Source organism: Lontra canadensis, unplaced genomic scaffold, assembly GCF_010015895.1.
Source record: "Lontra canadensis isolate GAN:19392208 unplaced genomic scaffold, GSC_riverotter_1.0 scaffold1, whole genome shotgun sequence".
NCBI classification, from domain to species: domain Eukaryota; kingdom Metazoa; phylum Chordata; class Mammalia; order Carnivora; family Mustelidae; genus Lontra; species Lontra canadensis.
The window spans coordinates 129498475-129518752 of NW_022630995.1; positions in this window are offsets into that span (position 1 = coordinate 129498475).

Consider the following 20278-nt stretch of genomic DNA (forward strand, 5'->3'; position numbering starts at 1 on the left):
AAGCTTTCTGAATTTTCTATGCTGTGGTACAATTTAAATAGTCTTAGCTTTATACGTTTCTTAAACTTTATAAGGAATTTTCCCTGGAAACCTAGTTGAGACTAATGTTTTAGTGAAAACAGATACAGCTCTTTAAATTCTGTCTAATCTCTTTAGTGGTAACTAGTATTCTTTGATTTCTCTCTCTCTCTTTTCTGATCTCAAACCTGACAATTTATGTATTTAGGAAAATAACCAGTTTGTCTGAAAACTGTAAGAATTTTCTACTCCAAATTGCATGCAATCCGATTTCATCTATAGAATATTTTAAAATCCTTCCCCTTCTTAGAATCCTGAGGTTAGATATTTTTTCAAATTTCATTCAAGACAAAATTTATGATCATCTTTTATTTCCCTTGATATTTTAAAATAACATCTGAGAGGGGGAAAAGGGAATTTATAATTCTTCATTCCACCATATCATATCAGAAATAAACAGAAAACTACTTTTCATTTTAATAACATAAATAATATCCTGCAGGTTTGTAGAACCTACAAAGTCAAGCTGTATTTTTTTTCTTTGCCCTATAGTTATTTAATAGAAAGTTATTTACTTTCAATAAAATACAGTTTTTAAAAAGCAAAAAATTGCTAAGAAAGATCATTAGAAACTTAAAAAGTAATGAATTTAATTTTAATATTAGTAATATTTCTAAGGCATTTAAATTAAATTTGATCTCCATATTACATGAATAATACTTTTTAATAATAGAATTTATCAAGAAAATAAAAAGTTGGCAAGACTTGAATAATTTACCATCAACAAGAGTCCACTCTTTGAAAATTATTGGCCTTACCAATAGAACATCTTTGCTCGCCATTATTTACACTGTAGTTATAAACAAACAAACAAACAAACAACCTGGCAAGAAACTTGAACTAATGAGCATTTTTGGGATGCTTGGGTGGCTCAGTCGGTTAAGTGTCTGCCTTTGGCTCAGGTCATGGTCCCAGGGTCTGGGATCGAGTCATGTGTTGGGCTCCTTGCTCAGCAGGGAGCCTGCTTCTCCCTCTGCCACTCCCCCTGCTGTGAGTCCTCTCTTTCTCTGACAAATAATGAGCATTTTATATTAAAGTTTGGTGACTAAGACCAGCACAGATCTTTTTCCCCTACAGTTATCTCTTAAGAAAAATCCATCGTCCCCACCTTTAGAAGAAAAAGGAGGAAGGGGAGAAAGAAGAAAAAGAGGAAGAATAGTAGTAGGAGGAAAACAAGTAGGGGAGAGGAGAATAAGAAAGAAAAGGAGAAGAAAAAATTATCTGTTGTTAAAAATTATTCACAAACTAAACTGAAAAGAATGATATAAATGTCTTCTGCAAGTGAATATCATAATTCCTGGACAGATTATTAACTCCTTAGCATCAAAGTCCATGCATGACTTATCAATTATAAACTGAGAAAGCTTAATATAATAAAAATAATAATAATAACAACAATAACAGGATCAACTTTTTTAGGAATTTTTGTATGATAGAAAAAATACAAATCATTTGAATAAATCATATAGGACTTTACCGACCACCAACAGAACATAAGTAATTACTGTTGTGCTTAAAATTATTATTTACCATTTAATTCTCATAATGTCTTTTGAGGTATTCCTTTTTAACAAGAGGAAAACCTGAAATTCATAGAAGTTTATTAACTTATACAACATATCATAGAGTATAAACTGAAAAGGCAGATACTAACTCAGTTCCACAGTCTTCCTACGACTAGACCAAATATACTGTGTATGACTGACATATTGTATGTCAGCACATCTTCTTACTCAAATACATCTGAAGTTCTGAATCCAGAAGGATTTCTCTCTATAATGATAAAATACCTATCATTTTCTCTTCTCAGGCTCAGAAGCTCTTCTAGCACACAGCACTCTTCTTTAATGAATATGCAAAACTTCACACAGAAAAAGTCAGAGTTCACTCTACAGAGTTACCTTAACTTACCCCACTCCCAAATTCACACCGACAGAAGAATGCACTGCCATGTACATAACTGAACTCAGTAATGATAACTCTTCTCTAAAGTAGGATAAAACTCTCTAATATAAACTGTTTTATATCAATTCCATGATGTACCAAACTACCCAAATTGAACAGCTATGAACTGTACATTTCCAAGGATCATAAGTGAAACATGACTTTCTCATGACATTACTTTCCCTACATCCATCTCAGGTGGTAACTGCATATTCTTTCACATCTAACATCCAACCAATCCTACAACAACACATTCAGTTCACCCTTATTACTACCATCCATTTAGCTTCCACTTTTTCCAATCTTTTACTGGAGGTTTTGATATAGCTAGAGTGTTGCTCTTTATAAACTGTACTTTCATTTTGAGTGATTTCAATGTCCATGAGGATAACCCACTAACATCCCATATCTTCAGGTATTAGCCTCATCTCAAAAGTTTCTACTACAATTCAATGTCACCCACTCCTATGACTACGCTCATACCTGTCATCGACTAGAGTGGACCATATGAAAACATAAGTTTAAGTGCATCATTTTTTAATTCCAGTTGCTTAGTCTTTTATCCTCTTCTTTCAACTATCCCTATTACAAAGGTTTTGGTTTTTGTTTCTAATAACTGAAACATCTAGCCCATTTATCACTCTAGATTGTTCATGTCCAAAAGCCCACTCTTGATTCATTTCCTGTCAATGTTACTATCCCTGCCATATCACTTCAAATAATCTCAACTATATTCTTTTTTTTTTTAAGATTTTATTTATTTATTTGACAGAGAGAGAGAGAGAGATCACAACTAGGTAGAGAGGCAGGCAGAGAGAGGAGGAAGCAGGCTCACTGCTGAGCAGAGAGCCCGATGCGGGGCTCGATCCCAAGACCCTGAGATCATGACCTGAGCCAAAGGCAGAGGCTTAACCCACTGAGCCACCCAGGCGCCCCTCAACTATATTCTTAACGTTTGTCCAATTATCCTTCTATATCCACCTACAACACCACAATCAAATATGAAGTCCAAATATCTTATTCTCTCTTACCTACGCAGAAGCTATGGTTTGATCCTGAACAAAAGAAAAACTACAGATTCCTCCAAAAATTTTAATCCTGTATCTGTCCATGTTTTCCTAGTCAATCTCTCATTCTCCACAATAAATATTTCAAGACTTTTCACTTTCTTTAAACCTCCAAACCGTTACCTCTCCCCTCACTGTCATTCGGTAAATTCAGTAAAGAATTTCTAACAATTTCACAATGGACAAAGTCCAATTGATTCCAATTCGCTATGAATTCTATCACCTCTCACTTTAAGAAGGAAGAAAGTTTTTTGGCCCAGAGAGATGCAGGAAAAACCTTTATGTATAAGAATACTCAGTGAAACAAGAGAGAGTTTGATAGCCAGGTGGAGAAGAGGGGGCACAAAAAACTAGCTTTCACTTTAGTCTCTGCACCAATAGGAAAAGGCAGGGTCTCTCACTAGAGAGGGGCAGAAATGTGGAGAAAGGCATTCTCTTGAGTTTCAGGTATACAGGGCCTGCCTAAGCCTTTGGCTAAATAGGAAAACCAACAAACACTTCCTGCCTTGATCCTGAGCCCTTTACTGAGTAACTGCCTAGAGTAGTCTAGGGGCACCTGGGTGGCTCAATCAGTTAAGCATGTCTTCAGCTCAGGTCATGATCCCAGTGTCCTGGGATCAAGCCCCATCTCGGGCTCCCTGCTCAGCAAGGAGCCTGCTTTCTCCCTCCCATTCTGCCTTTCTCCTATGCTTATTTTCTCTCTTAAATAAATAAATAAAATATTAAAAAAGAAAAAGAACATTCTATCAGAGAGCAATAAAAGGGGAGAGCCTCTCTCCTCTTCATGGTACAAGGCTACAAAACCTGCCAAAATATGAGAATGAACAAACACTGACAATCCATATACTAGGCTTCATACTAGGCAAAGGTAGCTGTAGCTCAGGAATGTGAAGACTGCCGTGCACTGAAGGTAACTATACCACAAGCAAAACCATAAATCAGGTCTGCTACCGACAAGATGACTCAATTCCTATGCTAACAGTCTGATAAAAGATAAGGTGGAAAAGGAAAAAAAAAAAAAAGTTTAAATGTGACCATTTCCAAGCTGAAATGTAATATACATAACTTTCTGCTCTTTTTTTGTGTGTGCACAAAATTCAGTATTTAATTAAAAGTTACAGGATTTATAGAAGCCTAAAATAAATTTTTTTAAAAAAAGGATTCTTGATAAAAATAGCCAGTGGAACCAGATGCAGAGATGTATACATTGCTACAACTATAAGAATGATGACTTTAAAATAATTATATTTAATGTGCTAAATGTTATAGTGAAAAAGGTAGAGAGTAGGAATGAACATACAGGGAATTTCAGCAGATAGAATCCATAAAAAGAAGTCAAATAAAAATGTCTGAATTTTAAAATTCAGTATCAGAAATGAAGAATCCCTAGATGAGTTTATCAGCACTTGAACACAGCAGAAGAAATAATCATACAACTTGAAGACAGGTAAATACACATATTATTCAAAAATGAAACAAACAAACAAAAAAAACAACAAATAATACAAACAGAATAGAGCATTCAAGAGTTGTAAGAATATATCAGGCTTACCTTTGTATAAGTGAAGTTTAGGAAAGAGAACTGAAAGAACAGATCAGAAGAATTATTTGAGTAGAAAATAGCTAAGAATCTTCAAAATTAATGAAAGGTCACAAACCACAAATTCAAAAACTACAATCTAGCAAAATGCAAAGAAATACTCATCTAATAGGCACATGATGCTAGCTACTGAAAAAGAAAACTTAAGGGAAAATCCTGAAGCCAGCAGAGAAAAAGGAAATACTACCCACAGAGGAACAAAGAGAACCATAGGAAACTTCTTGTCAGAAACTATTATTAAGTAGGAAGAAAACATCAATATTTTTAAGATACCTTGGGGAAAAAGTCATCTTAGAATTCTTTAACCCCAAAAAAAATATCTTTCAAAAACTTCAGGGAAAATAAAGACTTTTGTAGAAGAAAAGTTAAAGAGAGTTCCTTACCAGCGTTCTTGTACTAGAAAAAACATTGAAGAAGTTATACTGGCAGAAAAAATATGATACCAGATGAAAATCTGCATCTACGAAAAGGATTAAAGAGCAGTAGAAAGTATAAAAATTTGGGTAAGTGTATTTTTTTCATTTTATATTCTTTAAATGATAATTGATGAAACAGAAACAGTAAAAGTGTAGTTTGAGGTTTATGACAGATACAGAAATAAAATATATGAGAATAATATAGTACAAAGGACTTAAGGGAAATAATGAAAGTCTGCTGTAATTATTTTATAATATCTGAGAAGTGATATAACATTACCTGAAAATAGACTATCATAAAAGTTAAATTTGCAATATGTAAACTTTAAGCAACCTCTAAAAATAAAACAATAAGCTAATCAGCCAATAATGGAGAAAAAATATGTAATTAGAAGAAATACACAGTCCAAAAAACCAAAGTACCTAATCCAAACAAAAACAGAAGAAATAGAAATATACTGTACAATTGGTAGATGTTATTTCTCTCCAAGTTTATACATGAAGGGCTGTATATGATAAGGAAAATCAATAATAGATGCCTGAACATTATTATTAAAATTAATCCAATAATAAGTTTATACAAGAGAGAAGACCACAGTACTTATAAGCGCAAACTTTAGTGTCAGGAAAACTTGGATTTGAGTCCAAATTTTGCATCTTATAAGTTGTATGGTCTTTGCCAAATTCTTAACTTCTTTTACCCTTGTTCTTCTTATATCAGGGTCCCTTTAATCTTCATCCAAAAACTTGTAAGAATTTTTTAAAATGTAGTTTAGCTGTAACTCCATATGTTTTATATAAATGCTATCTATTATTATTACAGAGTGTCAGAAGATGACAATCCTCACTACCTATTCTTTAATTACACAGTGGCCTCCCTTCAACATGCTTGCCTTGCCCATACCCCAAATTAGTATACTTGGGTAAGAGCATTTTGGAATAAGTTTGGTTAACATTACCATATTGTAGTGTCTTTTGTCTAAAGTCTTCTTTTTGTTTATCCAAATATTAGGGTAAATATATGGTGGGAAATTATTCATAACTGTGCAAATATCATGTTATCTCATTATTTATTACATATTTGAAGGAACTGTTTACTGGAGCTCATACAGGACCTCTCAAAATAAGAGGCATGGGCATCTCTGGATAATATTTATAAAATTCAGGAAAGTCTTTTTATCAGAAATGCCTCCTGAAATTTAAAGATATATTTTGTTATTTTTAAAGGTGCTGGAGAGAAAATTCATTATTAATTCAGTCTCTCCTATTTCCTTGGAAGATCACAATTAAATGGAAAACTTACCCAAGATTTTACTAGAAAGTGCATTTGGGTAAGTGTTTCATAAACATGAACATCTAATTTAAGTGTCTGTGCAGGGCAACCCCTGGTTCTAAGCATCACCAATGGCTTCTCTCTGTTTTAATTTTCAACCCCTCTGATCCAAGGATGGGATTCTCCCATGAAGAGTTACCAAAGTAGACTTTTAAAAATCAAACTCCTGTAAAATAGCTATCAGTAGACATCAGCCACAATCCTAAAACAAAGACTCTGAGATTTCATCCCCAAGTGCGGATTTCCTTTCAATTGAATCAGAAGTAGCTTCACCATTCAATTGAGCACCAAGTGAAAATTTTCAGAAAAACCACCCACTTTGTTTTTCAGTTATACTACATGGCTTTTCGTTTCCACCTTTCAATCCTATAGGGCTCTTCAGTGCCAGATGCCTGCTAGAGAATTTCTTTGCCTGCTCTTGGCCCAGTCAACCTGGCATCCAATGGACTCCAGCCAGAAGTGCTCTGGAGGAGCCACACTTTATCCCAAATACTCTTCTTTGTTACGGATAAGGGTGTCTGACAGTGGCTGTGTTCCTGAGTGAGGTTAGCTAAGGGCTTCTAACATAGTGCTGAACAGGGCAGCCACTACCGATACTAAAAATAAGTGACTATTATTCAGAGAGCTGGCCCATCAAGGGGCTGCCATTTTGTTGTTATTGTTATTTGTTTCCTGTTTTAATCATGACCTGGGATTCCAAGGATGTTTCCTTCTTATTAATTTCTACTACAATTCAGTCTACTAGCTTGAACTACTACTTACAATAGTTCTTTACTGTCATTTGCATTTTTTAAATAGCATAATCCCAAAATCTCAACGAAGTTGGGAACTTGTTTAAAATCAAAATAAAGTTATTGTATAAGCCACACTTAAATAAGCCAAGATGTGCTCCAGCAGCATAGTGCACAGCAAACTTGAGTTCACACAACAAAATAAATGTTACAGAGTCAGCATGTGTCTGCCACGTGATGAAGTCTCAGAACAGAGCAAAGGCCTTTTTGCACAACTACAGTCAATGTCCAAGAGGGTGCACATCACAAGGGATCCCCGCTCTCCTGAAGGAGTGGCTCTGAGTTGGCTTTATAAAGTTTTTAAGCTGCAGTTTGTCCCCTGGCAGGCTGAGTGACAGGAGTTTGGAACAGGTCTCAGATACATTGTCCCACCCCTTTCACAGGAAGCACATTAGTGACACACTAAATGTGGTTTCTAGCTGCAGGTAACGATAGTAACACCAGCAGAAGGACACTGGCATGGCCAGTCTCCACAGTATCCTGGGAAAGCTGAGCACTCCAAACAAGACTCCACACTACTCTGGGCTCTCTTATTTAGTTTCTTCCAAGTGGTGGTGAATCACTTACTTCTGACTATCATCCCCAAGAGGGTGGGTGTGTTCAAAGGCAGGATAGCTTTTTCTAGAACAATCCTTGGGCTGTATGGCATGACTGTGAGGATAAACATGAGGCTTATTGTCTCAGGAGTGCTGGCTGTTTTCCAATTTGGGGCTGAGCATGGTTACAGCACTAGGCAGTGGGAAACACCAGAGTCCCTGACAGTTTTGGTGAAAGGAGGCTGCTTCAAGGAAAGAGACCACAAGAGGTCTAGCTTTCCTCTAGGCTAACCTTTCTGGAAGGTTCTGTTCATCATTCCCCATGTCCCACTTAAATGGACTGTCAGTGCACAAGTGTCCTGTGTAAATGAAGGGTCTGAGTCCATTGCAGAGGTTATTTTCTCCTGTCCCTGCCCCATGAGAATCCTCTCTGCTGGTGCACAGTGAGCGTGGGGTCTCTGCTGGACAAGACCTGGGGTTCCTCACTCACTAGCAAGCTCTCAAAACCAGTCAGAAGTCTTTTTTTTTTTTTTTTAAGATTTTATTTATATGACAGAGAGAGATCACAATTAGGCCAAGAGGCAGGCAGAGAGAGAGGGGAAGCAGGCTCCCTGCTGAGCAGAGAGCCCAATCGGGGCTCAATCCCAGGACCCTGATACCATGACCTGAGCTGAAGGCAGAGGCTTTAACTCACTGAACCACCCCGGTGCCCCAAAACCAGTCAGAAGTCTTATGGATGACAATAATGAGGTGGTGTGACTTGACTTGGCCACAGGGCTAGCTGGAGGTCTGGCTTGTCCCAATGCTCTCTCCCTCATCCCTGGCCAAAAAGCTTCACTTTGTCAAATGCAGATGGAAGTAGGTAGGCCCTGACTGCAGACGACTGGCCTCTGTGAACGATGCAGAGAGGCCATCAAAGGTGAGCTCCCTGTGGTAGGAGAAGGAAAGGGCCATAGAGAACAGAAAATCATCTCCTTCTTGTCCTGAGAAAGAAAACAGGATTCATCTGCCCCAAAGGAAAGATGGTTCCTGGATGTCAGGTACAGGCAGAGCAACAGGAAGTGGACAAATAGGGTGCTTCAAAATCTGGCAAGTAGTTAGTAGGGATCAAGAAGTGAACAAGGAGCAGATTCATGACTATGCCTGATTACACTTGAGTTTCAGACTTTTGTTAAAAAGGTTCTTATCCAGATTATGATCCCTAGTTAACAAATCTGTAGGTGAGGCAGAAATTTATTTATATAAATAAAGACAGGCCATCAGCTAAGAAGTGAGCCCTAATGGCCAATCCACAACCTTGCTTTTTGGTCATGGTATCAATGTTAACCAGCATCTGAGCTTTAGCCATACATACACAGATAGCCACTGCGGGTCATCAATATACGGTGAGTTCTGTTTTCTGGATTATCTTCAGTTTTGATTCTTAGGGTGACATTTTGAACTGAAAGGCCTGGCTGAATGAATGGCTCTGCTTGAAGACAAGTATTACCCAGACAGAAAAGCCAAGAGAAAACCTAGTTAGAAGCCTCTCTGAAATTGCTGAATTCTGTAACAATCTCAAACTTAACTGAGGCAGGGACAAAAGCATGAAGAAAAAGGCTGGTTGGGATCCCAAGAGGGCCTGCAGGCACCCTGACTTTTACAGTGGCTCTGTGGCCTCCTTTTGCCAGGAAGACCTAATAGCCTCACAAGGTCTGGCCAGTGTATTCTGGCTTGTCACTCAGGTTCTCCCAGGAGAGGCTGATGGTGTCCTGAGTATTTAAATATTTGTCAGTGTCCCTTTGGGCATGAAGACAGTTTGGTCCCTAATCTAATCAATGGAAATGTGATTTGGGCTCTTGAAGGCACAGGAACTAAGAGTGACAATGCATAGTACTAAGGACACTGCATCAGAATAATGCAACTTTGACAAGCAGAGGGCCTATTGCCCAGAGTTGCGCAGATGACCACCAGCTTTAGAGCAGCTGCTTTTCTTTTTTTTTTTTTTTAATATTTTTGAATCTATGGAAAATCCTTTGTACTGTAGATCACAGACCATTTCATACTTTTAAAAAATCTCTACTTAGGGGGGTTCCTGGATGGCTCAGTGGGTTAAGCCCCTGCCTTCGGCTCAGATCATGATCTCAGGGTCCTGGGATTGAGCAGGGAGCCTGCTTCCCCCCAGTCTCTGCCTGACTCCCTGCCTACTTATGAACTTTCTCTCTGTCAAATAAATAAATAAAATCTTCAAAAAAAAAAAAAAAAACTCCACTTAGATATAAAGAGAAGAGCATTAAAATGGTGAACTGAAGGTTAAGTACACAATAAAACTAAAAATAAGTTTTGAAGTGAATTATCAAGAAATAAAATGTTAATAAAGTCAAGTGGTTGTGTTATGGCAAGTGAAACTGACTGTGGTTTTGCATTTTGAACAACTGTCCTGATGATATTAACATTAACTCATATATAACTTTAGAAAGGGAGTCAGCAGGAATGAAAAAAATGTTTAGTTATGCATATTAAGTAATGATCTGCTATATGGTGAAAGTAGACCTTTTATTCACTAACAACATAATAATCACAAAATCTGGATTGTTCTAATTACTTAATACTCTTGACAAAATTGCAATGATATTCACATTATAATCATAAAATTACACTGAATTAGAGCATAAGAAGTTATAGATGAAGGAGTGTTAGACATCTGGTGATTACACAAAAATATAAAAGGAATTTTCAGTGTATATTCATGCTAAGCCTATCACTGTTATTTACGAGTTTTATGGCAATAACTCATTTGATAACTCAGACTAAAATTAGCATATGTCCACCTGCATTGTTACATTTAATCTTTACTATCCTCACATTGTAAACAATCTCTTTATTTTCCCAAATATTTGACAAAGTTGAATTGGAATGTCTGTTTCAAAATCCCATTTCTTTGCCTTTTAACAAATGTCTCTATGTTAATCTCCAACTTTATTTCTACTCTTTAGTCTTCATGTATTTAAATAATAAAAACTGCCATTACCTCTAAAATGGGAAATATGGGAAAAGTATAATGTTTAATTAAATGCAGTTAACATTTACCAAGTTTACCAAAAAAAAAAAAAAGGAGGAGAAGGAGATGGAGAAGGAAAGGAAATGAAAAAGAAAAGGAAAAGGAAAAAAAGAAAAAAGTTCTTGTTCCCTCCTAGGATTCTTAATCTAGTTTGCCAGAAATGTGTGTATGTAAATTTGGGTTGTGAGAATGCTGGAAATAGGCACTACAGACGAAGTGGAAATAATATTTATATTCACGTCAAAAGTGCTATTTACTCACAAGAGAAAAAAATAAGTTACAAGGGGTTAAAAAGTATTTTTTTATATTAGACAATGTGGTAGTTACCTGTTGTGTTACCTCCCACCATTCATTCTACCTTCTGCTAAGGATTCCCTGAACAAACACACCTCTAATCTCTCAGGGGAGGCACATGATTAATACTGAACAATACATCATATTCCCCTGCCACAGTAATTTGCTTAGTGAAACACAGGTGATCTAATTAAATGTTGAGGCACTAAGTTGTCATGATATGTTTGAAGAAATGTTGGGAAAAAACACATTGTCTGCTTTTATTAGACTTGACAAGGAAGATTATACTGCCCCTACTTTTTCCCCAATATGGCACCTAAAAATGAAACTAACTTAAGAGAATACACAGCAACCAGGAGCTGCAAAACAAAAAATCTCATAGAATAAAATTTCTAGAGAACAATTAACCCAACTTTAGAATCAGATAATACAAACTTAAAAAAGTCCAGTAAATTGGTAAGTTCATTAAAATATATTATTAAAACACAGGAAATAGAGCAAATGAATATCTTCATATATGGGCAGGAACATGAATAGTAATTCAGGGAAATGAATGGTGTCTCAAAATGCAACTATATTACAGACATTAAAAACTTGCATGTGATTAGAGCTATCAAAATTATGTTATCTATAATTATAGTTATGAAGAATAATTATAAAGAAAACATTGTAAGCACAATAAAATTTATTAATACACTGGCCCAGCAGTAAACAGAAAACAAGGACTCTGATGAAGAATGTCATGACAAATGTTCCCTGGTGATGGTCACCTTCCTTATCTAAGTCTTTAATGTGAAAGAAAATCTGGACACACTTCAACATGAAATTTCCTTTGGCACCAAATCCAGTGAACTATATAACAGATAAATTTATTGTGGCAGTTTATTTCTCCATCAATTTAAATTTCAAAGGGAAAGAGCATGGAAATTACACTACTCATGGTTCACTTCCATGAATACAAAGCATTGACATTTAAGAAGAAATATATTTGAAATAGGGAATTAGGAACTTGAGGCATGGGCTTTACAGTAGGCCTCTTAATATAGCCAATATTGGCCTCTGGAGACATCAAATGTAACTTTAACATTTCTACCACAGCAATGCTACCTCTACTACAATCAGAAAGGCATGGATGTTAGGAACACACGAACTTAATTTCAAATGGATTAGCAACTGAGAAGTAAACATGTGGTACATACAACACAACAGATAAATTTCAAAACATTATGAAAAATGAAAGAAGCCAGGTACAAAGACTATATAATATTTGATAACATTTATATGAAATGCCTAAAAAACAAAACTGATTTTATGAAAAGCTAATCAGTGGTTGAATGCACAGGGGATAGGGCTGACTCTAAAAAGGTACTGAGAATTCTATACGGTAAAGAAACATGTCTACCTCACAACTGTGGTGGTGGTGGTTACATGATATGTATTTGTCAATCTTCTTGAATTGTATCCTTAAAATTGGCAAACTGTATTGTATTTCAACTATATCTCATTGGCAAAATGAATTCAAAATTACATTAAAAGGAACATATACCATTCTTAAGCAGGATTTATTTCAGGGATGCCAGGATGGTTCCACAACCACATATTAAACAATGTGATATACCAATTTAAAAAAATGGGAAATAAAAATCATATAATCATCCCAAAACAGAAAAAGCATTGGAAAAATTCAACACCATTTATGATTAAAAAAAAAAAACACTCAAAAAAGTGCATATAGATGGAACACACCTCAACTTAATAAAGGTCATATGATAAGCCACAGCTAACATTATAGTATTTTTAAAGTTTTATTTATTTGACAGAGAGAGAGACAGCAAGACAAAGAACACAAGTGGGGCTTGAGGGGAGTGTGAGAGGGAGAAGGAGGCTTCCTACTAAGCAGGAAGCCCCATGTGGGGCTTGATTCCAGGACCCTGTTTTGTGACCTGAGCTGAAGGCAGATACTTAAATGACTGAACCACCCAGGGGTCCCTATAGTATGGTTAAAAGCTGATAAATTTCCTCTAAGATCAGGAGTGAGACAATGAGGCCTAACTACTCTTACCACTTTTATTCAACATGATATTGGGCATCCTAGACAAAGCAATTAGGCAAGAAAAAAAAGAGGCATCTAAACTGAAAAGGAAAAAGTACAACTGTCACTATTTGCAGATGACATGGCATAACAAATAGGAAATACTAAAAATTCCACCCCAAAACTGTTAGAAATAATAAATGAATCCAGTAAAATTATAGGATACAAAATCAGTATACAGAAATTTGTTGTGTTTTTATAAACTAATAATGAAATACTAGTAAGGGAAATTAAGAAAACAATTCTCCCTGTAATTGCACCAAAAAGAATAAAATACTTAGAATAAATTTAACCAAGGAGATAAAAGACCTGTACACCAAAAACTGTAAGACACTGATGAAAGAAATTGAAGACAAAACAAAAAATGAAGAGATATTTCAAGCTTATGGACTGAAAGAATTTATATTATTAAAATGTTCATGCTACCCAAAGTAATCTACAGAGTCAATGTAAACCCTATCAAATTGCACTGGTGCTTTTTCCATGTTAGATACTTTTCTGCATAAAAATATTTAATGATTAAATGTTATTTTCCAAATGTCTAATTCTTATACATTCATGGCGAGAAAATGAAGGAGAAAAAATGGTTCTTTATTTTTCTAGAGCACACAAATTTATATTTTGAAATTCATGGAAGAAAAGCAGAGTTGATTCATCAAGGATCAAGAAAAACATTTCCTTAGGAGAAAGTAAAATTACACTATTTTAACTAACATCTGTAATGTGAAAAATATTTTAAGATGAGGGCATGGTCATTATTTTTCTCTGTTCAGAATCAGACAAATTTTTAAGATATACAGAGAATAAAATTAATTTTATTATATTTAAAACACTAAATAAAGAGTAGGTAAACTAAGAGAAATTTGTGAAAACTTTCTTAAAAGCCAATGGACAATAAAAGTCACTGATAAACTACTATCATTGGCTAAAAAATGCAATGACCTTGCCAAGGAAACCTCTGCAATTAGCAATGAATTCAAAGACAGGATGAGAAAATAATACTACAATTAGAACAAGTCTTTAAAATTTACTGGGACTGGGGTGCCTGGCTGGCTCAGTTAGAGGAGCATGTGACTCTTTACCTCAGGGTTGTGGACTGGAGGCCCACCTTGAGTGTGGTGATTACTTAAAATTAAACTTTTTTTTTTTTTTTTTTGAGAGAGAGAGAGAGAGAAACAGAGTGCTCACATGCATGAGTGCATGGGTCAGAAGGGAGGGGCAGAAGGAAAGGGAGAGAGAGATCATCTTAAGGAGGCTCCACACCCAGTGATGAGCCCAACAAGGGGCTCAGTCTCACAACCCTGAGATCATAACCTGAGCTAAAATCAAGAGTCAAACACTTAACAGACTGAGCCAGGCACCCTGAAGAGTAAATCTTTTTTTTTTTTTTTTAATTTACTTGGACTAGATACCACTGGAAAAATACTAATACGGAATATCTTCCAGAAACTAAGTAAATTCATATGGATCTCCTTTCTAGAACTTAATCTAAAGTATTTCCAGAGATTAACATTAATTATTGATTGGTATCATTACTAATATACAATCCCAAACAAGGAATGATTAATAATAAATTGTATACAACCTCAACTAAAGTTAGTTTTTCAGTTTGTCCCTAACACATTTCTTCTGTGTTCTGTACATAAAGTTGTCCTATTTTAGCTGAGATGTATAGCCAGCTGCCATCTATTATTTTTTTTTTTAATCTCTGGTCTCTGCTGTAAGGCTGTACAACAGAGAACACTGCTGCAGTGTTCCTAGTATAGCTGTTTTCTGAATGCTTTCCCATTATAGCCTATAACCATAGTATTCAGGAAACAGAGCTTTACTGAATAATAAAAGACAAGAAATTTTCCTTGAACAAGCTATTTAAGTTTTTGACCCTATTTCCTCAACTGTAAAGTAGCAATAACATCAATGACACAGAGTTGTTCTGGGAATCAAATAAGATGCCGTATGTGGAGTACATGGCATGTACTGGATGTATAATACCTATTAATAACTTCTCCCAGATTATTACTGATCATATGTATATAGATATCTTCAATAAAAGCATGAGAGCTTTCCTTAACTATAACATAGAGGTTTAATTACACATACCACAAAGGGCTACCACAAAGGTCTTTATTACTTTGAACAAATAAATAATTATTTACTCAAAGAAATAAAGTATTTAAATGACTCAAAATAGTGCTGACACAGTATAAAACACTCCATGAAAAGTAGCTTTATTCCATGAAACCAATTTCATAGCAAGTTTAGTTTGCAAAAATGTAACTTCATATATATATCATGACTACTTAAAATGCAACATAAATTTAACATACAAACATCATAAATAACATATAGTATAAGAATGCTAAAAAATAAATAGCCTTGAAACAGTCTATGAAAAAGAACACTACAAGAAATTTTTTAAGTTCTATGTGCCCATTCCATTAATTGCTGTACTCATCCTTCACCACCAGAAATCAATGCCCTAAAGCTTGTGTTAACTACTTCATTATTTTTCTTTAAAGATTTGCAACATAATTAGATATCTTGAAATGATATGTTGGTTTGTTTAACATGTTTGTTAACCTTTACATAAGTAAGGGTCATACTGTTTTGTATTCTGCTGTGACTTGCTTTTTTTTTTTTTTTACTTGAGAGAGAGACAGAGAGAGCACAAGGGGGAGGGGCGAGGGAGAGGGACAAGCAGGCTCCCCACCGAGCAGGGAGCCCTGTGCAGGGCTCAATCCCAGGACCTGAGATCATGACCTGAGCTGAAGGCAGACGCTTAACAACTGAGCCACCCAGTACCCCTATGACTTGCTTTTATCAGCCAACATTGTTCCTAAGTCATACATGTGGAGGCATATATGAAGATACTCATTTTCTGTGCTTTGTTTTAATTCACATTTAGAACAATAAGTTATGTATCCACTCTTTGGTTTTTACTAGTGCTGCTTATAGTTCTGTATTATTTCTAAAAATGCCACTATGAATATTCCAGTTCATATTTCTTAGTGCATGTATGTAGTAGTTTTTATAGGACAAGGTTGGCAAACTTCCTAGAAAGTGCCAGACAGTAATTGTTTTAGGATTTGAGGGTATATGTTCTCTGCCACAACTACTCATTTCTGCCACAGCAGTACAAAACCCACCCTAAATCATAGGCAAATGAATAAGCATAGCTTTGTCCTAATAAAATTTTATTTACACAGTGAGACAGATGGATTTGGCTGGAGGGACATAGTTTGCCAACCCCTGCTCTAGGGTAGGAGTGGCAGCTTGGAATTGTTGTTCCAGAGTGTATGTGCATCTTTACTTTGTTGCTTCAGAACAATCTCTTTTCCAAATCATTTCCACCAATTTATATCTTCTCAGGCAATGTGAGAGAGACCTCCTTGTTTCACACCGTCACCAATATTTTTTATTTTTTAGTAAATAAAAATGCATTTTTATTGTTTACTTTATTAAAATTAATTAAAATTTAATTTTTCCAATAGAGTGGGTTTGAATTGGTATACATTGTGGTTTTATTTGTATGTTTATAATAATTAATTAGGTATATTTTCATATGTTGATTTGTTATTTATAATCCCTTCCTACGGAAAGCCTATTCATATCATTTGACTGTTTTTTCTGCAGGAATGTTTATCTTTTCTTATTGGTGCACAGAATTATACATTCAAGATCTTACTTCCTTTTTAAGAATGTTTCAAATTTCTTCTTCATTTTTCTGGCTTGTATTGCCATTCTGTATGAATTCCTCTAAGGAACACAATCATTTAATTTTAATGTGGGCAAATGCATCAGTCTTCCCTATTATGGTTTACAGGTTTGGAAATGTGTGTGCCATGTTTAAGAGAACATCTCTGTTCAAGCTTATTAGCTATTTCTTCTACATTTTCTTCTAATTTAATGGAAATTTTTGTGTATGGTTTAAAGAAGTTTAATTATTCATTATGCATAACCACCATCTAAGAAACACCTGATAATAAGTTCATCATTTTTCTTTAGATCTGCAATACCACATCAAATTTCTATATATGTGTTAATCTCTTTATAAACTTTCTTCTGTGCTCAGTTAGTCTATTTATCTAGTCCACAAGGCTGGACCCTAATATCTTAATTACCTCTCTTTTATTATAAAACTTCAAAGTCCATTAAGGTAGTATTACTCATCCTTACTTCATTCTCCAAAATTGTGTATCTATTCATTGACTCTTACACCTCTATATTAGTTGTATGATCAGCTCTTCAAATTCTGTGAAAAACCTGTGGGATTCAAGTGGAACTACACAGAGTCTATGGACTAGTTTAAAGGTGGCTCAAATCTTCAAATACAGTCTTCTTATCCATAAATTATCAAATCTTGACAGGTTTTAAAGGAATTAATCTGGCTTTTGGTATGAGGAATAAACAAAAGAATGGAGTCAAGTGGGCCACCCTGGAACTCCACAGTATTATAGAACAGACTGTGGTAGTAGAATAATATCCCTACCCCAAGAGGGTAATGTCCTAATCCCCAAACCCTGTATATATGTTACCTTATAGGACAAAGGGACTTTGCAAAGAGGTTAAGTCAAGCACCTCAACATGAATAGAGTATATTGGATTATCCCGGTGGGCTCAATATTAGTTATCAATATCTTTACAAGGAGGCAGAAATGTTGGAATGAGAAAAGATGTGACAGTGAAAGAAGAGGTCAGAGAGAAAAAGATGACGAGTCCATGATGCTGACTTTGAAGACAGAAGGAGATTCCGTAAGCCAAAGTATACAGGTAAGATCTTGAAACTGGAAAGGGTTCTCCCTTACAGACTCTAGAAGGAATGCAGCCCTCCTAGCACTTTGATTTTAGGACTTTTGAACTACAGGCTATGAGATAATAAAATTTTGTTGCTTCAAGCTGATAGGTTTATGGTATTTGTTATAGCAGCTATAGGAAACTAATTCAGAATGGGTGGCAAATTGGATTACGAAGTCAGTGGTGCAAGGGCTGAGAACTGGGTGAATTCTTCTTAGAACTTGAAGTGAGAATCAAATATGACTTATTTATTGTTCAAGACAATTCTAAGGGTTAGGGCTTGAGCAACTCAAAAAATAAACTACAGGGGCGCCTGGGTGGCTCAGTGGGTTAAGCCGCTGCCTTCGGCTCCCGTCATGATCTCAGGGTTTTGGGATCGAGTCCCGCATGGGGCTCTCTGCGCAGCGGGGAGCCTGCTTCCCTCTCTCTCTCTCTGCCTGCCTCTGTCTACTGTGATATCTCTCTGTCAAATAAATAAATAAAATCTTTAAAAAAAAATAAACTACAATTTATTTTCTGGTATACAACTGATCTGGAAAGAAAGATTAGGGATGGGAAAATGAGTTTTAATTGCTTTAAATTTGAAGTGCCTATTTAGATATCCATCCATATAGAAAAATCAAATTGGCAGGTGAATACAGGAAAGGGGGCTAGAATGAAGACATACATTTGAACATCAGTATCTAAAACCACTAATGATAAATTAGATCATACTGAGTGGATAAAGGAGAGGATGGATTATGGAGTGGGTACTAGATAGTTTAAAAGTCAGGAATAGGAAAAAAAAAAAAACACTACAGAAAAAATGATAATTTTAAACAGGAGGAAAACAGACTTGGTCCTGAATGTCAAATGAATAAAATGAAGGGAGTTATGATAGCAGCCTATGGTGTTGGTAAGTCAGGAATGCTGAAAAAGGTAATGACAACTTAGACAACAGTTGTTTAATGGAGTGATAGGAATGAAACCTGAATAGCCTGGAATAAGAAAAAGTTGGAGAATAGAAAGTGATAGTAAATATTGGCAACTTTTTTTGTGAAGTTTCCTGAAAGGTGAAACAAAGAAACAAAGAAGGTAGCTGAACAGAAAGAAAGATAGGGGTATTTCTAATTCTAAACTGACATTGGTCACATAATAATTTAATGCTAAGGAGAATTATGTTAGAAAAAGAGAATTATTTAATGAGCTTGGATAGAAGAAAGAGGGTAATTTCATTTGAATATGGAGAAGTCTGGCTTATACAAGGAAAACAAAGGAAACAGGTGCTCAAATTCAGTGCTGAGAGCCTGTGGATGTTCTCTATGGGTTCATTACTTTCCAGTTTTATTGAGATATAATTGACATGTAACATATAAAATATACAACAGGGACCCCTGGGTGACTCAGTCAGTTAAGCATCTGCTGTCAGTTCAGGTCATGATCCCAAGGTCCTGGAATCAAGCCCCACATTAGGCTTCCTCTCCCACTGCTGCTTCCCCTACTTGTGGGTGCTCATGCTCTCTCTCTCTCTCTCTCTCTCTCTCTGGCTCTCTCTCTCTCTGTCAAACAAATAAAATATTTTACTAAAATAAAATATATAACATAATGATTTGATATATATATATGTGTGTGTGTGTGTGTATATATATACATATATATACATGTATATATATGTAATTCAATAATTATCACAGTAAGTTTAAAATCCATCACCTCAAATAAATTTTTTCTTGTGATTAAAATGTTTAAGATCCATTTCTTACCAACTCTCAAACATAAAATACAGTATTATTAACGATAGTCACCATGCTATACATTACATCCCCAGAACTTATTTATCTTATAACTATAAGTTTGTACCTTTTGACTACTTTCATCTAATTCCTTCAACCCTAACCCCTGCTTCTGGCAAAAACAAAAAACAAAAAACAAAACAAACAAACAAAAAAACCTCTCTTCTCTATTTCTGTGTGAGAGAGAGAAAGAGAGAGAGTGTGTGTGTGTGTGTGTGTGTGTGTGTGTGTGTGTTTAGTTGGATTCTCTCATTTTCATGAGTGAAACGGGCAAGAAAAAGCACCAGCTGAATCGGAATCAACACTGGATGCCTGAGAGAAAAGAAGGAATATAATCATATAGGAAAATATTATTGTTACAAAATTGTGGTAAGATTGTTTGGCAGGCATGCTGGGTAAATATGGATGAACACATGACTAGGATTCTGCCAGGTTAGTATGACAAAGAGAGAATAAGTCATGAGTACAATGAGTTGATGTAAGGGTTCATGAAATAAAGTGATAACACATATGGCCAACAG